Source organism: Alligator mississippiensis, chromosome 1 (assembly GCF_030867095.1).
Source record: "Alligator mississippiensis isolate rAllMis1 chromosome 1, rAllMis1, whole genome shotgun sequence".
In the NCBI taxonomy this organism is placed as follows: Eukaryota; Metazoa; Chordata; order Crocodylia; family Alligatoridae; genus Alligator; species Alligator mississippiensis.
Window position 1 is genome coordinate 273149621 of NC_081824.1, and position 26852 is coordinate 273176472.

Here is a 26852-nt window from a genome sequence, read left to right on the forward strand (position 1 = left end):
AATGTGCTGTAGAGGGGCTGGCTGGGGCCCAAGGATGCTCCAGTGTGGGGCAAGTCAGCAAGCAGCCCACACACTGAAGCACCCTCATGCCCAAGTGTTTACACATGTGCTACTATGCACAAAAAACCTTTGAGGAGTTTTTGGAGGAGGGGTGAAAGGATGGTAGTTTGATCCCATATTTAAGATCTTTGGCCAAATTAATCCCGCCTTATAATTCCCATTAAATCTACTTTAGACTGGGAATTAATTTGGTTCCTTGTGTCAAGGTTAATCCTGAAACAAATACTTCTGAAAGTTTTTTCCTCATGTTTTACATGCATTTGAGGATTTTTTCCTCTTTACACAATATCAGCCAGCTGTTGTAAAACAAATACAGTACAATACCTTTCAAAATGCGCATGCTGAGATTTTGAAGTATGAATGGACAATTGATGTTAGAACAGTAAAAATGATTAATTTAGTTCTAAGAATGGGATACAAAGAGGAATAATAATCTTTATGCCACTCAGAATCACATAATATATGGATTCAGATTCTCCATTAATAGCCGTTTAAATTTTATATTGACATTTGTATGGAATATTATATATATTACACGCCAATCAGCTGCTGAATTCTGAGAAACAATAGTAACAAGACATTCATGGAAAATAAGGTGGATGTTTCGTAAGATACGTTTAGGCTTGTCAGGATTCAATTTTTTCAGTAAATGTTGAATTCGGTAGAAATGGTGGCAGAAATGGCAATTTCACCTTACACTCACAAACGGATGAAAAAATATTTCATAGATTTCATAGATTTCATAGACATTAGGGCTGGAAGGGACCTCGGAAGATCATCGAGTCCAGCCCCCTGCCCAAGGGGCAGGAAGTCAGCTGGGGTCATAGGATCCCAGCAAGATGAGAATCCAGTTTTATCTTGAAGGTGTTCAATGTAGGCGCTTGAACCACCTCTGGTGGCAGACTGTTCCAGACCTTGGGGGCTCGAACAGTAAAGAAATTCTTCCTTATGTCCAGCCTGAAACGATCTTGTAGTAGTTTGTGACCATTCGACCTCGTCATCCCTTGGGGCGCTTTGGAGAACAAACGTTCCCCCAGATACTGGTGGTCACCCCTGATAAACTTGTAGGTGGCCATCAGATCACCCCGAGCCTGCGCTTTTCCAGGCTAAAGAGCCCCAGGGCTCTCAGCCTGTCATCGTAGTGTCTGCTTCCCTGACCTCTGATCATGTGCGTGGCTCTTTTCTGGACTCTCTCAAGCTTCTCCACATCCTTTTTGAATTGTGGAGCCCAAAACTGGACGCAGTGCTCCAGCTGTGGCCTCACTAAGGCCGAGTACAGGGGGAGAATGACGTCCCGGGATTTGCTTGAGAAGCATCTATGGATGCAAGCCAGCGTTTTGGTCGCATTACTAGCTGCAGCATCGCATTGCAGGCTCATGTTCATCTTGTGGTCAATGATGACCCCCAAGTCTCTTTCCTCCATAGTGGTAGCCAACATAGCACTGCTGAGCCTATAAGGATGCTGCGGGTTTTTTTTCCCAAGGTGGAGAACCTTGCATTTATCGGCGTTGAACACCATCAGATTCTCGTCCGCCCACTTGCTGAGCCTGTCCAGGTCAGCCTGGATCACCCGCCTGTCTTCTGGTGTGGATGCTTTGCCCCAAAGTTTGGTGTCATCTGCGAACTTGGCCAGTCCGCTTCTGACTCCAGTGTCCACATCATTAATGAAGATGTTGAACAGTATGGGTCCAAGGACAGAGCCCTGGGGGACCCTACTGGTCACAGGACACCATGATGAGTGACTTCCATCAATTACTACCCTCTGGGTCCAACCCCGGAGCCAATTTTCCAGCCAGTGGATCATGGAGGACCCAAGGCGACAATTGGCCAGTTTCTCCAAGAGGCGATCATGGGACACCAGATCGAAGGCTTTTTTGAAGTCAAGATATATGACATCAATCTCTTCTCCCTTGTCCAGGTGATAGGTCACCTGGTCGTAGAAGGAAATGAGATTGGTCAAGCAAGACCTACCCGCAACAAACCCGTGCTGGCTATCCCTTAAGAAGTTGGCGTCGGCCAGTCCATTAAGGATGGCCTCCTTAATAAACTTTTCTAAGATCTTCCCCGGGATAGAAGTCAGGCTGATGGGCCTATATTTAGCCGGATCCACTTTCCTCCCTTTCTTGAAGATAGGCACCACATTGGCCTTCTTCCAGTCTTCGGGCACTACACCAGAGCACCAAGAGTTTTCAAAGATCCGCGCTAGAGGCTGGGCTATGATGCTCGCCAGCTCCTTGAGTACCCTGGGGTGAAGATTGTCAGGGCTGGCTGACTTGAAGGTATCCAGCTTCTCAAGATGTTCCTTCACGAAGTCAGCATTAATGGAGGACAGGGGACCACCCTCACCCGGACTTCCCGGCCCTGTAGTGGGCATGGGCGTCCCATGAGGCTGATGAAAGACTGACGCAAAGTACCTATTTAATAGGTTGGCTTTTTCCTGGGCATCAATTGTCAGTTGCCCCATCTGGTTCAGCAGGGGTCCAACGTTGCCCCTGCTTTTCCTCCGGCTCCCCACATATCTGAAAAAGGACTTTTTATTGTCCTTGATGCTCAAAGCTAGCTGGAGTTCAGTTGCAGCCTTGGCTTTCCTGGTATGCTCCCTACAGGACCGGGCCAGTGCAGAATAATCCTCCTTGGAGGTGACTCCCATCCTCCATCCTTTGTAGGCCTTTCTTTTTAGCCTCAGGAGGTCTGCTAGGTCCCTGGAGAGCCAGGAGGGCTGCTGTGCTCTGATTTCCATCATTAATAATCAAAATGTATATAAAGGGGATATAAGAATAGGCAGCTTCTGCAGTGCCTGGGCGGGCTCCTGCTGAGCAGCGGCTGGAAGCGGGAGAGGAGGGGAGGCTGAGCACTGTGGGCATTTTTATACATTCTAGGACACAGTGGTGGGCACTTTAATTAGTGAACCTTGGAAATTAAAAGTGCCTACACATCACATGTATCAGTGTTCCCATTTGTCCTTGCTCTGAAAAAATGGCAGTAGGGCACTTTGAACTGAAGCTCATGAGATGTGTTTTATTTCAAAGTGCTCCACTGCCATTTTTTTGGCATAGGGACACTGATACATGTGACACGGAAGGCTGCTGGAGTGCGTCAGTTTCCATGCTCCAGCAGATTTGATTAATCAAGTCTGCTCCGAAGTGTTGGATTTCCAGCACATCGGAGCAGGTTACCCACACATCTGTGTGCCTGTGTGTGTCTTTCCTCCCCCTACTTCCCCTGCCCAGTGCCTGCAGAGTGTTAGCCAGCTGGGACCTCCTTTGCAAACTTGGGCAGGAGCCTCTGGCTTCAGGGGGCAGATGCCACCGCAGCAGCAGGAAGTCTCCTTGCCAGGGAACAAGGGAAGGCCAAGAGGCAGTGACTGCAGTGGGACAAAGGAAAGAGGGCGCTGAACTCAGTGACACTGTGCACAGGGGTAGGCAGCAGGCTGACAGCCCAACAGCACAGCAACTTCCTGTGTGCCTATGTGATGGACTGGAGGAGGAAGCGGACGCACACGCATGCGTGTACGTGTGTGTCTGTGCATGCACCCCCACACCCTTAATTTCACACTTATCCTGCAAGTTTAAATTTATAGGAATCAAAATAAATGCTTAAAAATAAAAATCGATACTATTCATTGAAATTATTTAAAAAATAAAAATTAAATTCTGCCATGCCTAGATATGTTCTTAATTGTTTTTCAGGATCTTGGCATATGTTTATTCTTCAGGCTTTGTTCTTCATCTATTCCTTAGCTTCAGGCAAGCAGAGGAAGAAATTAGGAGAAAAAGAATGAGAGAGAAATCCTAGCACTGATACCAGTTGTTCAGGAAAGAAAATCACTTAGATAATTGTTAGACAGATGGACTAGTAACAGCTTTTCTCACTAATTAATATTATTATATCACAGCACAGGATATTTAATCAGATAAAAATATTAAACACAACACTCTGCATCAAACCAACCTAAATGTTGTGATGAAAACCAGCAAAATCTCCATCACTGGAGGTTTCCAAGAGCAAGTTGGAAGAAAGTTGGCTGGGATAGTTTAGTCAGAGATGATCCTTCCTCAAGCAGTGGGCTGGACTAAATGACCTTGTGAGATCCCTTCCAGCCCTACTTTCCTATGATCCTAAAATATCAGAACTGTGATTAGTGTTTTAAAAGAGAACTAAAGGAGTCATTGACTGTAAGAGTTGAGCACCTAATTCCATTGATGCTCTTGAAGATCTTAACTTTGAAATTCAAGGCTGAAAATCCTTAAAGATGTGTTATGATTACATGGGCTATGAAACTAGATCTGATATGATCTAACTTACACCAAGTACAATCTGGTGAGATGTTCTTTACTGCACATGTGTACACATGTCAGATTTTCATTACCAAATACATTTTGCAATGCTGATCAAATCATTAAATATAAATTCTTTCTGATGGCTCCACAGCCAAAATACTCATGTTGTATGCATGCACAGTTTTATTGGAATAATTTCAGGGCCTAATCCTGCTTTCTTTACATGGCAATGACAAGCCACAAGTTGAATTAAATAAGAGGTCTCTAGGACTTTATTGATCACAATACACTTGGTTTTGGTTTTTAATAAGTCAGTAGACATAGTAGTAGTATGTAATAACTGTAGTAACAGCTAATGGCTCTAATTGCACAGTAAAGCCCTGGTGCAAGCCTTTAAAAAAAGTACAATGATGCTTCCTGCCTAAAAGAGCTTACAGCGTAAGACATGAAACAATAAGCAGATATAATAAGCATTCTGGGGAGCATAAAGAAACAATGAAACAATGCTGCCAAAATGATAATTGGTGGTATCAGCAAACTAGATGCCTAAATGTTGATGAGATTTTTGTAGGGATTGTGGCAAAGGACAGATATTAGAATGGATCTAAAACAAAGCTGTGTGGAGGCTTTCTTCATATTCATGGGGCATGCCTGCCATGCAAGGAAGATGCTTTTTTGAAAATTGTGGATTATGAAAGTTGGTGGTGCTGGCAGGTGGGCTGTGGCTTCAGTGTCATAATAACATATATGAGATGGTGGGCACAGCAGGGATATCCCAAGACAGGACTGGAAGATAAAGATGAGTAGTTTGTGTTAGTGGCAGTCAGAAAGGAGAAACCAAAGGGAATGACATGCTTCAATTAATGAGCCAGGGAAATTAATTTTTCAGCAGCATTTTAAATATAAGTGGGGCAAGGTTCCATTTGTGAAGGCTGAAAAGGACGAGGTTGGAGTCATTGAGAAGCAGGATGACACGTCCTTAGAAAGGAAATTACTGTGGAGGGGCTGAAGACCAGATATCAAGGGATGTTCTGTGGAAGATGAGGCAAGAAGTTTCAGAAAGAGGAGAAGAGAGTCAAAGGCTAGGTACAGACATTCAAAAAGCCCGAGGTGAAATCAAAGTGATGCAGTTTTCTGTAAGTGGCATAGTTTAGACTAGTAGAAAACAGAACACACATTTGCCCTTTGGTGGAGGTGAGGGGGACGACAAATCTTAGGTCAAGTTCTCCCATTTTTAAATCAGTCTAGGTGTGCCAAACTCCTCTTCTGTTACAGGCAAAGACCACTTTATGATCACTTAATGATACTGGTAAAAGTATAATGTCTGTACCTGGCCAAAATGTTTACGTGACCAAGAGAATGGTGAGACCATTCATGGTAAGCAAGAAAGGGAGTGAAGAGTTCTTCCAACATCAAAATAAGGAGCTCCATTTTGGACCCAAAATGGATATTTGATTTCTCTAAATGTCCACAGGTACTATACATGACTGGTTAAGGGGCCAGTCTTACAGGAAACTGAGCAAGCTACAATCACATTTCTCTAATAATCAGGAACAGTTTAAAAAATTCATAGCATCTGGCAGGATCAAACTGTCTTACGTGTTCATATTATCACTTGACATAAAGCTGTGTTGGTGGCATTCTTAGAACATGTCTGACATATGTTTAGTGAGGTCATCTTGCCATGTTTGAATTAGTTTTCCCCACTTACAATTTCCGATGGTATAAAAACCATTGTACTCTGAGGATGCACCATTGTACATCATTCCATTGTACTCTTCAGACATTTACATGTATTTTCATGACTTTGCTCCAGAGAGAATTGACATAATCCTCTCTGACTGAGAATTTATGTTTTTGTGTCAATGCTAATTATCCTTTTTCCAAAAATTCTCAAGTTTCTGTACAGCAATATTTCCTTTTCCTTTCTTTCCTTTTCTCATGGTTCATGGACCACTACTCCATAGAGGGAACATTGCTTAAAATCATATATTCCTATGATTTGCATGGCATGGATCCTGGAAAAGGGTACTAGAAATAATAGGGTATCTCCTAATAGCTAAGTCTTTTCTTCCATTACTAATGCATTGAACTGAGAAGGACATCATCAACAAAATCAAGATCTGTTTGTGTTTAATTTTGTCATGAAAATCTTCAGTTTTGTGTAGATACCTTCCCATGCCTTAGTCTGTCTAATGTGAACAGTAGTGGGGGTATATGCTAGGGCTGTGCGAAGCTTTGGGTGCTGATTTGATTCAGAGGAGATTCAGCCTGATTTGGTGGCTGAAACTCCAAATCAAATCGTGAGACCAACAAAAAGATTTGAATCGATTCAAAGTCTCCAAATCAATTAAAAAAAGATTCAGAGGAAGATTTGGAGAGTCAGTGATTCAGGAAGTCCCCATTCGCTACTGTAGGGAGCTGGACCCGGGCTCAACGGCAGTAAATATGGGGTAGGGGGGACTGGAGGAGAGGGGAGGGGACCATGGGGGGACCTCCGCCTGGCCTCAACACCTGGCTGCTCCCCCAGCCCCCCTGAGTGTCCCCCAACCCCCACCTTCTCTCCCAGCTCTGTTAATGACTGCCCTGCTGGGCCCCAGAGTCCTGGTGCTTAAAAGCCCCGCACTCACTGGCTCCTACTGCATGGGAGTGGGCAATTCCCTCTGCCCCCCACTGCCCTGTGCTGTGTGGGGGGCTCTGCCAGGAGCCACCATCCCCTGCCTGCTCTCCCAACCGCATCAAAGGCTGCCTCACCTGGCCCCAGCATCCCAGCTCTTAAAAAAAAAAAAAGCCCTGCACTCACTGGCTTCTGCAGTGGCTGTCGAGGCCTCTGGGGGCTCATGGCAGAGCCCCCCCACCCCCTCCATGCAATGCGGGGCAGTGGGGTGCAGCAGGGATTACCCCCCTGACTGGCAGGAACCAGTGAGTGCAGGGCTTTTTTTTTTTAACGGAGCCGGGATGCTGAGGCCAGGCAGGGCAGCTATGGACAGGGCTGGGAGAGCAGGCTGGGGATGGGGCTTGTTTGATCTGGAGATTTGGTCGCTTTGGCAGCAGCCAAATCTCTGAATCAAATCCAGCCAAATCAATTCAGTACAGTGATTCAAATCACCCAATTGAATCACTGTCCCCTGAATCAGCCAGATCTGAATCTGAAGAGAATAATAGCAGCTTTGCACAGGCCTAGTATATGCCACTATGATCTTACTCGTTTTTTCTATTGTCAGGACCCAGGGCAGCCGGCCAGCAGCTCTCCCTGACTCCCACCTGGGCAGATAAGGGTCCGGGGCCTTAGAAGGCCATCAGGCAGGTACTTGTGACGCTTGGAGTGGAATTAATTAGGCAGACGCTTATCGGTTGCAAAGCAAGATTATTTACTCACGCCGTCAAGGTGGTGAATAGTGGAGGTCAGAGATACTTGGTTAGTTACAGCTTAAGGTTCGTAGGTCATAGGTCGGTCTGCATAAGAGTTCGTTGGTCGGGCAGATAAACAGAGAAAAAAGTTGGGCCGGCAGGTCGTTGATTTACGTCTGATAAGGTCGAGACGGGGGAGACTGATAAGCGATCAATTTGTCAGTTATTCTCACACATACGTTCAGAGTTTTTTTCAGGTGTGTGTGCGGAGGTCTCCCGTTCTTCACGGAAGTGAAGACAGGTTTTATTTGTGTAATAGCCAATTGCTTTTCGCCATGTCATAAATTTAATTAGAATCGCCAATTATCTAGCGGTCTTTGCTAGGGTGTTATCATAGGGACACTCCCGGACACTCCCCTGTCATTCCGACCAATTACAATGATTTATGTACAGCACAGAAGGCTAAGTTCTATTTCATGTTGGTGTCGCAGTTATAAATTTCTTTTTGACATGCGCAGCAAAAAAAAGCGGTTACTATCATTATTGTTAACCCTTAGTTAACCTAGCGCAGGAAAAAACTGTTTTGAATGGTTTTACTTGTTTGTGACATGGGCACTACTTAATTGGATTGTGACATCTATAAATCATTGGATGATGTTATCATCATCTCTGACCTATACATAGGATGTTATAATGAAGGTCATTGTGGAGTCTAGTTATTTTTGTTGGCATTCTGTAATCTTCTATAATGATTGCCATTATATATACTTAAATTTTATGAAAATTATAATGAAGATTCCCTCTTTGGATGAAATTTTGATCATCCCTGCAATATTCCCATCACTTCAACAGGGTAAGAATTTCCCCCCCTTATCATACATTTTTTTATAGGGGGTCTCTCTCAAAAAATATTCTTGTCAAAGCTGTCCAGTTACTTAAGACCAAGGTTTCCTCTAAGCTGTGTGCCTGTGTGGCCATGTACGATTAAAAGTCTTGCTGCGCAGTAAATTTTTAATGCTGCACACCCGCCTGGAGAGGAGCTGGGCTGCAGTTTCCCAGAGAGGAGCTGGGCACAGAGAGTGGCGGAGGCACCATGGCTGATGCGGGACACTTACTGAAGGTAAGCTTCTCACCCCTCATGTGGGGAAGGCAGTGGCTTCTCCCTGAGGTGCGGCAGGGGCAGAGACAGGGGCTGGGGGCTGGCACAGGCTCTGCTGGCTCTGGGGAACAGCTCTGCTCCCCAGCCCCAATGCCATGTGCCTCCTCGCTCCCTGAGGTGAGGCAGGGGCGTGGAACACTCCTGCAGAGCCGGTGGAGCCCACAGAGCAGTTCCCCAGAACCAACAGAGCCTGCACCAGCCCCAGCCCCAGTCCTTGCCCCTGTCTCACCTCGGGGAGGAGCCTCTGCCTGTCCCACATGAGGAGTGAGGTAAGTGTTCTGCGCCAGCCCCACTGCCTCCCTTCCAGTTCTATCAATTGATTGTGTCTGGCCCATGGCTCCCCCACAGCACTCCACTGTGCTGCTCTGGGCAGCAGTTAGCATGGAGAAGGGTGGTGGGTGGGGCCCACAGTGCTCCACATAGGGCCAAACCCTGCCAGCTCCCACCTAGACACTTACTGTGGGACACTTACCGGTGGACCATGCCGAAAGGGGGAGGCAGGACTGAAGCGGTGTGCTCATGGACCGCTACTCCATAGAGGGAACATTGCTTAAAATCATATATTCCTATGATTTGCATGGCATAGATCCTGGAAAAGGGTACTAGAAAAAATAGGATTATCATTTGCATTTCAGTGCCTAACTGATGTGGTACGGTGCCTTTCCATACAAAGCAAAATAATCAATATGTCACAAATATTAAAAGATATTAGTAAATATAGGGGGGGGTTGGGGGGGGAGGGTCTCTTCAAAAATAACTTAAAGCACTGGACAGAATGTAAACCAGCATAATAAATGGAATTAATAGTTCAGCCATATGGGTCCAGGTACTTATATGGTGCTCCAGTTTCTCCTCTTCTCTTCTTTTGGAACACTGTGGGGGTGGGGGTTATTTTTTGTTTTTGTTTGTTTGTTGCTCGTTATAGGGTATCTGGGGGATGTGGTGTACAACAAAGAATGTTCTTTTGGATACTCTCAAACAATTTTTATTGGATGGATACCTGCAATCACAGGGGATGATGATCAGGCCATGATGAGCTGAAAGGTCCTTGCCAGTCTTATGTGCCAATATTATTTGGAATCAGTCAATATTGCCTGGAAAAAAATATATAATGTCTGAACTGTGTCCAGGAATACCTACGGCTTACTACAATAAAATCTGTTCTCTAATCCATTATCACTGTGACCTTTTACAAGCATAAAATACATACAGTATAACTAGCAATGTAATACATCTGGCCAATATGTGCTGCACCATTACACTTAGCTCTCTTTGAGACAAACACCATCCACAAAACAGACAATTGCAGCTTCGGCAATCTGGGCATATTGGAAGTTGTCAGAATACCATTACAGAGTAACTTATTCACAAGGGCCTCTTGTCAGCACCTCAGATGATCAACTTAAAACATTTTCAGAGATCTGCAGTTGTGAATGCACTGCAGCATTTTACACAGGGCAACAAATTATTTTCTCATTTGAAGGTGCTTAACTTAGCACCATTGTATATCTAGAGAGTGCTTAAGGAAAGTATTTGCTTTTTTTCCAGTGCATTACTATCCTGGCTTCAGTTGTGACTGATACATGGGAGACAAGATAGTGACCTCGTATCTTTTTACCTACCAAATTTTAAATGTATAATATGATGTGGGATGAAGTTGCAAAACAAAGAACAAAACTACCAATAATTCCTAAGTGGAAGCTCCTGCCTGTAGACACTTTCTTCCCCCCAAGTTTAAAACAATATTAAATACATGAGTTTGGAGATCGTTTTCTAAAATATTTTAAGGCATATTGTGTTTTAAGTGTCAACATTAATTCCTTGAGGAGATGTTATATGATAGTGTAAGGTACTTAAATGGTAACATGGGCTGCTTCTTCTGGTAAACCATTTTTTTTTCATGTCTGCAAGCAGCCCATATAACATCTCCTCAACTCAACTCCCAGAACTCCTGGGAGTGAGAGGTTTCCCACTCCAACAAGCCCCAAGCAAAGGGGGAGCTCAGCCCAGCCCGGGCTGAGAGAGTACTCGTCTCCCTTTCAGCTGCCTGGGGCAGGAACTCTGAGATGTGTGTGGCATCTCCTGCACATTTTAAAAGCACGCTGTCCCTGCATGTGGGAGGGAATGCTTCTTCTGCAGTAATAAAAATGCATCTGGAGCACAGTCAAGCCCTGGATGCCGGCACGGCCAGAGAGGCAACCCCAACTGCAGGGAGCATCCCTACCATGCCAGAGAAAGGTGGCACAGGCAGGCATGCAAGGAAAGAAGCCTGCACAGGCAGGCACGGCATCAAGGCAGACTGCACAAGAAAGCACAATGCTGGAGGGGCTGGCAAAGCCAGCAACAAGGCAAAGTGAGGGTCATCTGCTTGTCAGACAGCCAGCAATCAAGCCCCTGGGGGTGATTGGTGGGAACCGCCACCAGAGAGAACCCACTGCTGGACATGGGATGCATGAGTCCTCGACCCTGGATGTTGCTGTGTGGGACACCATGGAGTTTTTAGTTTCAGTTTCTTTTATGTTGTAGAGTTATTACAAGCAAAGCCAGGGTCTTTAAGCGGGGAGTTTGACCTGACATGACCCAAGACAATCTGATGATAAGGGCCAGTAGCAATAATTATTTTCCTTTTGAGAGGACAACAAGCAGACCAGTGCTTGCTGGTCATGCCAGAAATGAGCCAAGGAAGTGGGAAAATTGCTCCGAGCCCAGCACGAGTATCATGTACCCAGCCGCACTCAGCGCAGGCCTATGCTGCAGTGGTATTTGAGTTGGTGAGTGGATGGGGTGTAGGGAAGGTGGAGCCCATGTCACTTGCTACTGCACCTAACCAACCTGAAGGAGAACAATGTGTCATGTCCCGAGGAACCTCTCCTGATAGAATCTACAGTGTTCATTCAGTATTTTTCTTGGGGAAACATGCCTCTTCTGGGAGTAGGAACTTTCAAGGTTCATCATATAAAACTTCCTTCCTCATGAGATAAACCCTCTTGCAAAAGTCAATACTTGTATGCTGGCTTCCCAGTCTGGTGTAAAAGGGAGCAGCCAGGCAAAGCCTCTGTCACTTTCCCAGACCTGGGTCCCCCTTTTGGGGAGTGGTAGGGGGTTTTCTCTGCTGCTCCATTCCCCTACCTGGATGGGTCTTTGAAACACAAGCCAACTAATTTAAATGCATCACATTTTGTGCTGTCATATATGGCACTATAGTTTCTATGTGGTATTAAGGTATAAATGAGAACATATTCTGCCTCACTGATTTTTTTTTTTCAGAATGAAAAGAAAAAAAATAGTAAGGGAAGAAATAAATTCAGTGTTCTGAATGATTGTTAAAAACAATGAAACTGATTAGGTGCACACTGCCGGAGATGGGAATCCTTCCCAGCAGCATTTAAAAATACTCGACAACTCCAGAACATAGATACATCCCCTTAATAGCTAGAATAACAAGAAAAATGCATCTAAATAGATTAAGTTAATCCTTCCCTTTGTCAAAGAGTTGCATGAGTTTTTTTAAGTTTAATTCAGTTCTGAGTGCTTTTAAGAAATAATTGTATGTCTCTGACTCTGTTTAACCCTCTGTAATGACTTCTGTGGTGTGCAACTATAGCTATAACCCATATCTTCAGCCTTAATTTAGCTCGGGTCCATTTTTTCACCTACAATTTTGCAACTACAAAATTACACTTAATCATTTACAAGTACACTTGAGGTCAATCACATCTGATATAACAATAATATTTTTGTACTAATTACAATAGTTTTGTTCTGTTAAAAGTATGTCACTAAGTGGTTTTTTTTATTATTACCAAAGTGATTTATACCAGAAAACCAGTATTAGGGATGCAATTATTTTGGTATACAGTGCTTTATATCAGCATACTATTCTCCTTTCTGTGTGAGAATAAGCTGTTTCAGTAGAAGCTCTTTTATAGAAATATAACAGCATTAGCAGGTACTGCTTTAACTACAGAGAATAATTGAAAATGGTCCAATTTTTTTTCTGTATAAATAAGACTATCCTAATAATGCTTATGCTTTTGAACAATTTTATGCATAGATTTCACTGGGGCAATTCCCATGCCTAAGTTCATGCCTAAAGTTTGAATATTGTGAGTGAAAGTATTTGATAAACTCAAGGAAAGGATACTAGGACCCAATGGTCAAAGCTATGTCGGCACCTAAAGAGGCAGATCAAAGTATAGTGGGATTTTTTAAATCGCAGAAACAGGTTAGGTGCCTTGCTTTGATAAATTAGGTATATAGGCTACTTGTGAAGTTTGGTAAATCCTATGTATCTCTCTGCATCTTTGAATGACCAAAAAGCTTTGAAAATGTGGTCTTCAGGCCTCATCTACAACAAAAGTTGCATCTTATATGTATAATACAAGGTGAAATACAACTCCTCTAGTGTGGAAACATTTATACCATTGTAGGCTGTTCTTGTATGAGATGGGAAATAAGTTATACCAGTATAAAACAGTTTGATATCAAGTTCTCAAGCAATTTAGGGCCTGTACATGTTAACTTAAGAAGAGACACCAGTGTTTGAAACCCTGCTTTAAGTTTTCCATACAAGTTGATATAATTAAAACAGCCAGTATATGATACTTCTATCTTTATCACAGAGACTTAAAAGTAACAAAAGTTTTGCTTTCACACACCTATTTAACTCAGTTCAAAGAGCTGTACATTTGAGTTTCCTGCAGAGCGTTACCAAATCAAAAGACTGACAGATGAACCTACTCTTTTCCTTATTGTTTTATTACCTGCCACAGTAGTCAATGGTACCTGATTATATAAATATGAGTTTTAGTAAAGCTGTAATTTAATGTCAAGATGTTAACCTTTTTCCTGTATTATTATTTTCTTCTTTTAGTTTCCTGAGTGTACAGTGCTCAGCTGCTCCAGCTAAACCCTCATGTTTTGACTGCAGTTGCCCAGAATAAAATTGACATTTCCCATAAAGATTACATTCATTTTACCTTTTTGAAAAGCTTCTTGAACTTTAAAAATGCCCTCAGCTTTCTGCAATAGATGATTGGTTTCACCTATTTCTATACTTTTCATTTCTGAGTTCCAAGGCTACAATTAAAAAATTTTTACCACTGAGAAACGAATGGGTAACTGATATATGATGTGCAGCCACTGTGCTGTATTTTTAGACTGTAGAGAAATCCAAGTTACTTTCATTTCATGGATTAAGTCCGGAAATGAGATGGCTGTGACATTACTGGTAGACAAAAACTTTGTTCTTCAGTGTTGCTTTACCTGTTTCCAAGCTTCACTGGAGAACTACAAATGCTAAATTGAAGGTTCTCTCAAGTGAGAATTTGAGATTTTTTATTCTCTAGCATTTTTCATTTTAATTCAACTCAAATAATTGAGCTAAAGCCCAAATTCTGCTTTCATTTTCATTGGTGTAGATCCAGAGTCCCTACATTTCCACAGAAATAACTGAAAGTTATTGCATTAGTCAAGCAACTAAATTCCCTCTCTTGGCAATCCTGAAATAACCTGTCATTTTATTCAGGTTGTTTTCAATTCGGCCATTTTATCCATATTTAGTATATTTTAGCTTTTGATCAGAATCCTAGTTAAATCTGTTAAACACTAGTTTAAGTATTATTACATTATGCCTCCAAAAACACTCTGTGCATTGGAGTCATTGGGTAATAATAATTTCTTGCAAATCTACTGTAAATAACACTTAAAACTTGCAAAAAATGTTATTTAAAGTCTCTAAGCTATCTTGAGGGGGAAAAAAAGTTCATGCTCTCAGACAAATTGCATTAAACTAAATGGGGTCTCAGATAATAATGTTTAAGTTATAAAATGTGCTGCCTGAAAATGTTTAATCCAAATGACTTGTTTTTAGCACTGCCAAGAGCTATATGTAGCGTATCTAGTTACATAACTGACTTGGTGTTTTAACTTGGAAAAAGGACATTTGCACTACTGCTTTTATAGATATATAGTGTTCTCATCCTAATGCATAAGGGTTAAAATGTGGAATGATCATTGACATTAATAGGAGTTTCACACATCAATCCCTAAATAAAAAGATGAGAATGCATACTTATTTCCAGCAAAATGTGACAGAATGGCTTTAGAGATGCAATTGATAGCTGATGTATGGAATCTGTAACATGATGCATGCCAAATGTACCAGCCATATAGTATGGTGGGCACTATCAGATGGTAAACAGCACCTGTAGTAATTGAGTCATTTCCTTAGAGCAGGAAATAGTGAGGTACTATTGCACTGCTGCATAGCAAAACTTTCAGTGGATCCCATTGTACAAGAGCAAATATGAAAAAGATCATATTAAGACAAAATATTTTCAGCAGCTATCTTTCTTACATTTGAAAGGTTCTTTTTTAAGAACAACCTGTACTGCACAAGCATATTTACAAGTAAAGTAAGGGAGTTTTATACTTTTATTATTTTGTAGGAGTGTTGCTAGAATTAGACCACCATTGCTTGATTATCAGTTACTCTATGACACTTTTAGAGGTACTCTGGCAGAGCAAAACAGACTAAGAATGAGCAGAACCCTTCTTCTCTTGCCAAAAAATAGTCTATCAAGTGAGCTTCTGCAAACAGTGAAGCAAATGCAAATTGCTCTCCGTTCTATATAGTAGGTGGACCCCAATCCTCTATATAACAGATGGACTAGACCTATGGCTAGAGTGCTCTATGCTGCAGTTATTCTCTGCTCCCAAAGTCCTAGAGGGCTTCAGAAAGTAGACCATAAATCAATTCCAGTTCCCTGCATTTGCAAGCAGTTGTTAACCAAGGGCATTAACTTTGCCCAATGTCCCATTGCCACGGAGGAAGGGACCAAAGCAGAACAAAATAAACCAAAACCGAAACCCTAGAATGCAGTAACAAGAGGAAGGCTCCGATGGCAATACTGTCACCCTTTATAAATTGTCTCCTCAGTAACATGGTAATAGCTGCTGTAGAAATAATATGGGTGCAGAGAGCTCAGCATCTTTTTTTGATACTGAACATGTCAATGAAAGGGGATCAGCTACTGGGAATCATATCTGGGCATTCACCTTACTGAAGTCAGTGAATTTTTACAATTCCTCTGTAACACAGAATAAAATTAGGCCTAGGAACTTTATAACAGTGCAGCAATATTAAGAGTCAGACTGAAATAGAGTTGCCCTATAACTTAGGTGCAAAAGCTTTTTGAAATAAGTGAGTTTTGTTTTGTTTATTTTGGAACTTCCTGAGCTGTAGACTCACCGTCATCACTGATTTAGCAGTGACCATGTAGTGAAATAACTTGCTGAGGTTAAGAAAAAAAATCAAATAGCAAGCTAGCTAATGAAGTGTACATTGACAGTAATGTACACTTAAGACATATTTGACCATTACTCAGTTTCACCACGTACTCCCAGTCAACATCATACAGTGCAGAATATGGCCCTCTATTTCTTACCGCTTAGGGATTTAGAATGTAGTTTAGTTCAGATTCCATACTATATAACTTATTTAGCATGTGGCTCTCTATCCTGATTAGTTGCTGTCATTACTTTCAAGGTCATAGATGACACTTAATAAAACTAATCTTTACACATTTGAATATTTCTTGGTCTGCTTCTTGGAAGAAAGTTCACCATAATTTGTAACCGTACCTATTATCCAAACATACATTTCTGAAAATAGATGTTGATCATTTTAGAAAAGAGTTTTTTAACTGCTTATAATACTAAAGCAATTTCAATAGCAGAATTGCATCTTGTGTTACTATACAGGCTTTTCCATAATTCATTTTAATTTTTTATCATCAGCTATCTTATTCATTTTCCACAAAATTATTTTCTTTGATTTTATATATTTAAAGCTTTGCAAAGATTTGCAGAAAATATCTGCAATATAAATAACTTAATGGTCATAAGTTTTATAATTAGATTAACTTTTTTTCCCTTATTGTGTTCTTGTTCAGGCATGCTGAACCTGCTTTGGGACATTACATTTCATAGATTGGCTCATGTTGTGTTACTTTAACTTTCATTTTAATTTTTTCATGCAAGGTAGGCAGAATAAAAAAAGTGACTGGAAAGTGGCTATCTAGCTCATTGCTTGTTTGCTTTCCAATTTACCTACACTTATTAAAAGAACTATGGAGATGCATGCACAAAAACATAATATTGTTTTTGAGGCAAATATTCTACTCAACAGCGAAATTGTCTTTACTAGTTTCTACAAGATACTTATTATTGTTCATGTGCTATTTTAATTGGTTTATGCACAAAAACTTCAGGGGATTAGCTTTAAGCAAGCAAGATGTTTACTGGGTAGTAGGCATGTGGTAGGATCATTTGCACTCTGACAATGACTTGTGCAGTATAAGTAGCTGGTCTGCTTGTTAGTCTTTTTCTGGAAGTTCATAGGTCAGAATGGGAGCAATTATTTTTTTTAAATGAGGACTTGGATTAATTCAAGTTAAGTTCAGTGATGGTTTCCACATTATTTACCATTTCAGCTTTCTAAGAAATTTTCTATTATGAAACTGAAATGAAGATGGCAGATATAAATGAGAGTTTGTTGTTGGAAGCCATTCATTTCCCACTGTATACCTCCACATGCACAGAAAAGGGACAGCATACACATTCTCTAATTAGAAGGATTTGTCATTAGACTAGAGAGCCAAAGCAGCCAAGTGGTTGCTGACTACATCACTCCCTTCTGTGCATTGGCTAAATGAAATGGTGTACCAAGTGGATTTTCCTGTGTCATAATATTTTGAAAGTGCATTCATTGAACAGACAGGCAATTCCAAGTTGGTGTCTTGCTTCCAGACAAATAAAGGGAGAGTAATTTAAAATAAGGGGAGAACAGTGTTGCTAAAAGAACAGGAAGTGTCGCTGGGCTTGAGAACTCAATATTTCCACAGCTGTCTCCTTAAGCCTTATCCCTGGCTAGTAAAGTCATGTATAAAAATCTGAACTTAGCCACTGAGCGCAGGAGGGTGCTGTTTACCTGGGGTCTGTATAGGACTCCAAGCTTTCTCAGTAGATGGACCATCAGCAGCATGTGTCAGTAAAAGGGACTTACTAACTTCATGCTGTTGAATAGTGTAGAAATACTCAAGTCATACTTATAATTCTACAACATGAATCCCATATGCACATTAATCTCCTTCATTTTACCAGATCCCTTATTGATTCCTCCTCCCCTACAGGAAGACCTAAAAGACATAGGGTGCATACAGACAAGCGTGGCCATGCAGTATGTGGCACTGCAAACACATTTGCAGCACCACATGCCAAATAGTCCAGAGTTCTCAGCGCTACAAGGGGGAGCTGCCCAATCATGCATTGCTCCATTTTTTTTTCCCTGCTGTTCTTTTTTTGTTTGTTTGTTTTTGTTTTGACCCCTGGATATCCAGAGATAAAAAAAAACAAACAAAAGAAAAAAACCAACCAAAGTAGAGCATGCTCGGACAGCATGCACTGCTAAAAAGCGGAGCCGGGCCACTCAGAGCTGTAACTGTTGGCCAGGCTCTGCCCAGCAGGATCACTGTGGCTGCAGGTCCAGAGGCCCCCAGGACCCCAGGGAAGGCTACAGGGGCAGCTTCCCCTATGCCACCTGAGGCAGCTTGCCATGCACTAAAGCACACATGGTACAGGTGTTCCCCAAAGACAAGAAGCAGTGGCACAAAGTGTGCCGCCGCTACCTGTCCCCAGAGAACCAAATGTCCATGCACGTCTGGACACACCCATAGTGTCTATTATCTCCAGATCTCCATTCCTCTTATAATTTAGGATCAAAACAGTGGACTTTCATCTTTCTGACAGCCCAAGGCACAGCATTATTCTGGCTTTGGACCCTCTTGTGGGCATAAACTCCTTTAGGAAAAAAAAATATTCTGTCTCACAATGGAAGGGGCAAGTTGCTACTCACCATCCCCAAAGAAGTAATAATGCTTTAGGCTGAAACATCACTTAATTTTGCATGATCTTTAGGGGCTGTTCTCTAACCTCTGTCCCCTCTCCCACTCCCACACTTCCCTCCTGGTGGTGTGTGATGGTGCTGATGGTGGTGGTATTTTGTTTTGCTTATAGATTAAATGATTCAAACTGAGACTCATATTCCAATAAGGATGTGCCATCAGTTTAGATAATGGTAGTATAGTGACTGCTGATTGGTTGCTGCCTGGGTGTGACAGAGGGTCCTAACACAGGGGCCTAGCCAGTCCAGGCCCAGGAACGGTATATAAGGAGTCACTCCAAGTGACCAAGGGAACAGTGAACAGGGAGAAGCAAACAGGACAATTTGCAAGCAGTTCATTAGTCAGTTTGCAGCCCCCCACTTTGAATAAAGAGGAGCCTGAAAGACAAGATTCTTCTTTTTTCATACATAATTAGGACTGACTAACTACATAGTTTATTTTAGCAGCTAAAACTCAACAACCAGACCAAGACTTAAACTCCCTGTTTAACTAGAGTCCAGAGCAAGGGGGAGTTTGTTTGGAAACTCTCTCTCTCACATTCCTTCACTGTAAGTTTGCTGAGAGGAAAGAGATTGCAAGGAAAAGGGAATGCTTCAGATCAAGGAACAGAAAACAGGCCAGCAACAGAGGAGTTTCCTAGGGAAGGTCTGCTTGGAAAGAGAGGCAGGAAGTAAGAGTCAGAAGATTAGAAAACCCAAAGACATTGCTGGAGGATGTCGCAATCCCAGAGCCGCTGCCACTTCCAGCCCTTCCTCTGCTTCCACCTGTGAGGTGTCTCTCCAGGCAGGACCATACACTGTTGAGGCTTCCGTTGAGGTCCTGGTTCAGTGCTGTGCAGACTGCAGCTTGTACACTCCTTCCAGTGTCAGCTAGGTAGGGGAGTGCCTTCAATGTGAGCTGTGCCTTCTGGTGATGTCCCTGAGGGAAAAGGCAAGAGAGCTACAGGAGGAGGTAGCAAGGCTCCAAAACATCCTCTTTCATGAGGACTTCATCAGTTCCATGCTGGAGGAAACCTCTAGGACTGTGAAGGAAGGACTGCCAGAGGTGGTACTACAAAAGGAAGAGGGCATGGACTCCGAGGAAGGTGGAAGCTGGAAGCTTGAATTTTCTGGCAGAAAGAAGCTGTCATCTCCATGTGCAGCGGTTTGCCTGGAGAACAGATATGGAGTGCTAGCAACAGAAGAGGAGGAGCACATTCCATTGGTGGAAGAGGCCAGGCCAAGAATCCCCAAGGTGTGGAGGATCAAGACCACTGCTATGAAGAGAAAGTGACAGGTGGTCATGGCTGAAGACTCCCTTCTGCAAGGGACAGAAGGATCCATCTGCCAGCCTGACCTGTTCTCCTGGGAGGCCTACTGCTTGCCTGGAGCCCAGATCCAACATGTCATGGAAGGATTACCACAACTTGTCCAACCCTCTGATTACTATCCCATGCTGTTCATCCATGTGGGCACCAATGACACAGCCAGGGGTGACCCTCAGCAGATCAAGAGTGACTACAGAGCTCTGGGTGCAAGAGTGAAGGGGTCAGGGGCACAGGTCAATCCTTCTGGTCAAGGAGAAAGGCTCTGGCAGGAGCGGACACATCCTGAAGATCAGTGCATGGCTGTGCAGGTGGTGTCACCAGCAGGGATTTGGCTTTTTTGACCATGGAATATTCTTCCAAGAAGAAGGATTGGTAGGAAGAAACAGGATCCACATGACAAAGAGAGGTAAGAGCATGTTTGCACACAGGCTCACTAACCTAGGGAGAAGGGCTTTAAACTAGGTTTGCCAGGGGATGGAGAACAAAGCCCTGAGGTAACTGGGGAAGCAAGAGACCTGGAGGAAGCAGAAGCAAGAGGGGGCAACAGGGGAGGCCTCATTCTTCCTGAGAAAGTAGGGCAGTTGCCTAATCACTTCAGGTGTCTGTACACGAACACACAGAACCCGGGAAACAAGCAAGACAAGCTGGAAGTTCTTGCACAGTCAAGGAACTATGATGCGATTGGAATAATAGAGACTTGGTGGGATCTCGCATATCTGGAGCACTGTCATGGAAAGACAGGCAGGGGAGAAGAGAAGGAGGAGTTTTGCTGTGTGTAAAAAAAAAACAACTATATGACTGCTCAGAGCTCCAGTATGAAACTGGAGATAGGCCTATTGAAAGTCTCTGGGTTAAGGTTAGAGGGGAGTGCAACAAGGATTATGTTGTGGTGGGTGTCTGCTACAGACTGCCTGAGCAGGAGGATGAGGTAGATGAGGCCTTCTTCAGACAACCAATGGAAATTTCCAGATCACAGGTCCTGGCTTTCATGGGGGACTTCAGTCACCCTGACATCTGCTGGAAGGGCAATGCAGCAGTGCACAGGGAATCCAGGACATTTTTGGAGAGCTTTGGGGACAACTTCCTGGTACAAGTGTTGGACAGACAAACTAGGAGCTATGCTATTCTTGGCCTACTGCTCGCAAACAGGGAAAAAATGTTGGGGGATGTAGATGTGGATGGCAAGTTGGACATCACTGACCATGAGATAATTGAGTTCAGGATCCTGACAAAGGAAGAAAAGAGAGTATGGACACTCAATTTTAGAAAAGCAGACTTTGATTCCCTCAGGGAACTGATAAGCAGGATCCCCTGGGAGGCCAGTCTGAGGGAGAAAGGAGTCCAGGGGAGCTTGTTGTATTTTAAAGAAACCTTACTGAGGGTGCAGGAACAAACCATCCAAACATTAGCAAATGTGGCAGGAAGAATAGAAAATATGGTAAGGACCAGCTGGGTTTGGCAGAGAACTCTTCAGTGAGCTGAAACACAAAAAAGAAGCTTACAAGAAGTGGAAGCCTGGACAACCAACTTGGGAGGAATATAAGACTATTGCTCAGGCACGCAGGGACAAAGGAAGGCCAAAGCTCAATTGGAGTTTCAGCTAGCAAGGGATGTGAAGGGTCACAAGAACGGTTTCTGCAAGAATGTTAAGAACAAGAAGAAGGTCAGGGAAAGTGTGGGTCCCTTACTGAATGAGGGAGGCAACCCAGTCTTGACAGGCAAGGTCAGCTCCCAGACTGCTGTAAAGGGCAGCACAGTTTGAGGAGAAGGTGAGCATCCCTCAGTGGTGAAAGATCAGGTTAGGGACTATTTAGCAATGCTGGACATGTGCAAGTCCATGGGGCCAGATGCAGTACATCCAAAGGTGTTGAGTGAGTCGGCTGATGTGATTGCAGAGCCTCTGGCTGTTATCTTTGATAACTTGTGGTGATTGGGGGAGGTCCTGGATGATTAGAAAAGGGGAAATATAGTGCCCATCTTTAAGAAAGGGAAGGAGGAGGATCCAGGGAACCAGACAGTCTCACCTCAGCCCTAAGAAAAATCATGGAGCAGGTCCTCAAAGAATCCATTTCTAAGCACTTGGAGGAGAAGAAGGTGGTAAGGAAGAGTTAGCATAGATTGACCAAGGGCAAGTCATGCCTGACCAACCTTATTGCCTTCTATAATGAGACAGCTGGCTCTGTAGATGCAAGAAAAAGAGTGGATTTACACCTTGACTTTAGCAGGGCTTTTGATACCATCTCCCACAGCATTCTTGCAAGCAACCTGAGGAAGTATGGGCTGGATGAATGGACTGTAGGGTGGATAGGAAGCTGACTGGATTGTCAGGCTCAACAGGTAGTATGGTCAGGCTCAATGGTTCACTGTCTAGCTGGCAGCCAATATCAAGTGGAGTGCTCCAGGGGTTGGTCCTGGGGCTGTTTTTGTTCAACAACTTCATTCATGATTGGGAAACTGGGATGGATTGCACCCTCAGCAAGTTTGTGGATGACACTAAGCTGGGGAGTGTAGTGGATACACTGGAGTGTAGGGCTAGGATTCAGAGTGACCTAGACAAGTTGGAGGATTAGACCAAAAGAAATCTCATGAGGTTCAACAAGGACAAGTGCAAAGCCCTTCTCTTAGGATGGAAGAATCCCATGCATCACTACAGCCTGGGGATTGACTGGCTAGGTAGCAGCTCTGCAGAAAAGGGCCTGGAGGTTACAGTGGACAATATGATGAGTCAGCAGTGTTCTCTTGTTGCCAAGAAACCTAAGCACACTGGGCTGTATTAATAAGAACATTGCCAGCACATTGAGGGAAGTAATTGTTCCACTCTATTCTGCACTGGTGAGGCCACATCTGGAGTACTGTGTTCAGTTTTTGGCCCCCCATTATAGAAAGGATGTGGACAAGTTGGAGAGAGTACAGTGGAGGGCAATGAAAATCATTCAGGGGCTGAGGCATATGACTTATGAGGAGAGGCTGAGGAAAATGGGTTTATTTAGTCTGCAGAAGAGAAGACTGAGGGGGGATTTGATAGCCTTTAACTACCTGAAGGGGGATTCCAGAGAGGATGGAGCTAGACTGTTCTCAGTGGTGACAGATGACAGAACAAGGAGCAACAGCTTCAAGTTGCAGCAAGGAAAGTTTAAGTTGGATATTAGGAAAACTTGCTCACTAGGGTGGTGCAGCACTGGAACAGTTTACCTAGAGAGGTGGTAGAATCTCCATCTTTTGGAGGTATTTAAGGCCCAGGTTGACAAAGCTGTGACTGGAATGATCTAGTTGGAGTTGGTCCTGCTTTGAGGAAGGGGTTGGACTTCATGACCTCCTGAGGTCCTTTCCAAACCTAACTTTCTATGATTGTATGAATGCTTTCTCTGTGTGTGTGTGTGTGTGTGTGTGTGTGTGTATAAATATATATATATATATATATATATATATATATATAAAAGCTGTAAAATACAGCCAAGCCCTCAGATACCACCGAATTTGCAGTGAAGAGAACACCTGGGATTGCCAACTCACCAATCTCAAAAAGGCTTTCACCCAACAAGGACACTCCTCCAGAGAGATAGATCCCACGTTTTGAAAGAGCCACCCGGATACCACATGAAGAACTGCTGCAGTACAGAAGAAAAACCCCCACAAATCGCACACCGTTGGTTATGATGTATCACCCCTCCCTTGAACCTGTACGGAAAATCTTCAAACAATTGCAAGCCGTACTAGAAAGAGACACGATTCTTAAAAAGATCTTCCCAGAACCACCCATCCTAGCCTTCAAACAAGCACCGAACCTCGCTAACCTCATCACCAGAAGCAAACTTCCTCAAGCCCAGAAGACACCAAAAGGATCCAGACCGTGCCATGACAAGAAATGCAAAACCTGCCAACACATCTCCACCACCCCAACAACTACTACACCCCACAACAGAGCCATCAGCATTTCCGGATCTTACAGCTGCACCTCCAGAAAGATACCTTATCCAATGCACCAAATGCCCTGATGGAAAATACGTAGGAGAGACCAAACAACAACTGCACACCAGAATGAACACACACCAGAAATCTATCAAAGACAGAAATACCCAATTACCTGTGGGGGCACATTTATCACAAGAAAACCTCTCTCTCTCTCTCCAATCTCTCAGTCCTGATCCTCAAAGGAAACTTACACAACACTTCCCAGAGACGAGCCTATGAACTCCATTTCATCAACTTCCTGGATACTAAAAATCCTGGACTAAATATAGACATTGGATTTATGACACATTATAACCTGCCTGACATCTGACTCCCCAGGTATCTCTCCACTTTCATCCCCCTTCTCTCTCTCTCTTTCCCGCCCCCCCCCCCACCCCCTGCCTGTCTCTCACCCATTCACTCCTCAATCTACATTTTCACTGACTACCTGTCTTGTATGCATACCAGCCCAGCCGCTGGCTTCTTTACTTTTCATTCCATCCAGGAAGAGCACACACCAACTGCTGAAACTTCCTTAGCCTGACGAAGGGTTTTTGAACCCAAAAGCTTGCTTAATAATTGTTTTCCAACTATTTAAGTTGGTCTAATAAAAGATATCAAATTCACCCAAAGAACCTTTTCTGTACATACAACAATATATATATATATTGTGTGTGTGTGTGTGTGTGTGTGTGTGTGTGTGTGTGTGTGTGTGTGTGTTTTTAAATTCTTCCTTCTTGTCACCAAGAATATTATGTCTTTGTCTCCCAATATTCCAGATATGGAAGAATATGCATTACCTCACTATGTTCAGGCCGTAGGAGCCACAGGAGGAAGGAACAGGCAAAGGGACCGAATTCCACCCCGTGAACAAGGGACTCAGAGTGGCAGCTGGAGTGAAGAAGACCCGAGATTCTGCATCAGGAATCACATAAATTCTGGGACCTTTTCTATCTTTGTTTGTGGCTTGAAGAATACTGTCTCAGGGTGGGCCGAACCCTGGGTGAGCCATTTTTGTTTTGAGCCACGCAGGTGTCTATGTTTTGGGTAAATGTTGTTCTGGTGGTCCACATTGTGGCTGTAGGTGAGACAGAGGCCAGTGAATGTGCTTGGGAGACACCCCAAATTTGAAACATGATTGAGAAGATAGAAACTGGGGGATAGGCTCCAAGCCCAGAAGGCAAAGCCTGTCAGGGACTAAAAAGTAGTGGCAGAACTCAGGGCAATTACCCTTTGAGCCCAAAGCTTGTGCTCCTAAATAGTGGGCTCCAAGCTAGAGGTACAGCTAGAGTAAAAGTGGGATGAGGCCAGGAGAGCCCTGGCCCAGACAAGGGTCTGGCTCCCAAAGGTCCCCTCACCCACGGGCAGCCTTCCCTGTCAGTTTGTTCCATCAAGTCATGGCAGGTGAGGATACTGATAGGAAGAGCCAGAAGGGATGATGAGAGCTAGTGGGAAGAGTCTCTAAAGTCAGGTACCTAGTGTACCAAATGCTGTGGGTGGCATACATTACCATTTTCACATCTCAAGAAATTTCTTTGGAGCCTAATGGTAATTGAAAAGAGTAAAAATGGTTCTGCTGAGTATATAATGTCTGAAAGTACTACTTTCAGGCCCCCCTCTACATTTTACAGGTATTGTGCAACTAACCTTGAGACCAGTTACATGTGCAAAATATTTATCTCACAATAAAAATTTCCAGCAAGCTATAAAGTTAGACCTCAAAAATGTGTACAGCTGGTTACTATTGATCTTTAATTTGCATGTGTAGCAGGATCTCCCCTGTGGCTGGGAGCCCTATCAGGTGTGGGCTCCCAGCCACAGGAGTGCACCTAGGCAAGCTGGGGCTGCAAGTCCTGCAATTGCTTGGGACACTCAGCCCCAGCAGCTGCCAACTCTGGGTCATGCCAGGACCCTGCAGCTTCCGGGACATAGATGCAGATGCAGCTACTATCTCCCAGACCTAGGGGTGTGTGAAATCCCCAGGATGGGGGGGATCACCATAGGTGAGTGGGCTCCCAACCATGAGAGCTTTGTTTTTGCCAGTGCAGGGGAACCCTGAACTGGCAATAAGGCATGTTTGGATCTAATTTGCAATCCCACAATTGTACCTTCTGCCCTGCCCATGTGGCACAGCATGAGGTGTGACTGTGGGAATTGCACAATAGATCCCATCATGCCTTTACCTGCACGTGTAGAGGGGGCCCGAGTTTGTTCCACATGCCACAGCAAATTGTGCTATCTGAAAACTACTTAGTTATTCCTTTACATCCCTAAACAACTTGATCTTTTGCCCTGAGCTAATCTCTCCCTCTTACTTGGTGAAGAGACAGGAAAAGTAATCATTTAGCAGCATTTTTATTTCTAGCACTTACCACCATTATCATAAGTAGCCCAATGGGGTTTTTAAAATCTTTCTTGCTCTCTGACCCAGCTGATTTTAACTCTGATATCCACAACTTTTGTATCAAACAGGCAAGAATGAAAGAATGCTGTATATGGATTAGTTTAGTAGTACTATTATTAAATGAGTTGCTAATGGTAACTAATGTTTAATTATTTACTCCTCTGCAGCAATTCATTAGATATTTATTAGAAATGAACTGTATAGTGGTACACAAAAACTCAATTATCATTAACACATATCTAATTATTTATTTATTTATTCAATAATACATTAATTACTTAAAGCTATGTTATGTCTTCCTAATTTACAACAAGCAGTACCTTCCTCCAGGAGTAGCTCCACTGACCTTAACAGACCTCCTTGCTGAGGCTATTGC

The 26852-nt window shown here is 43.3% G+C and overlaps 1 long non-coding RNA gene across 1 annotated transcript in view; it reads left to right on the forward strand.

The window, feature by feature from the left end:
- LOC109280299 (uncharacterized) overlaps nt 1–26614 on the forward strand; it is a 372666-nt gene extending 346052 nt beyond the window's left edge. Inside the window, exon 5 of the long non-coding RNA XR_009459036.1 lies at nt 24852–26614. This is a non-coding gene — a long non-coding RNA (uncharacterized LOC109280299). The remainder of the gene's footprint in view (nt 1–24851) is intronic.
- The last annotated feature ends 238 nt before the right edge of the window (nt 26615–26852 follow it).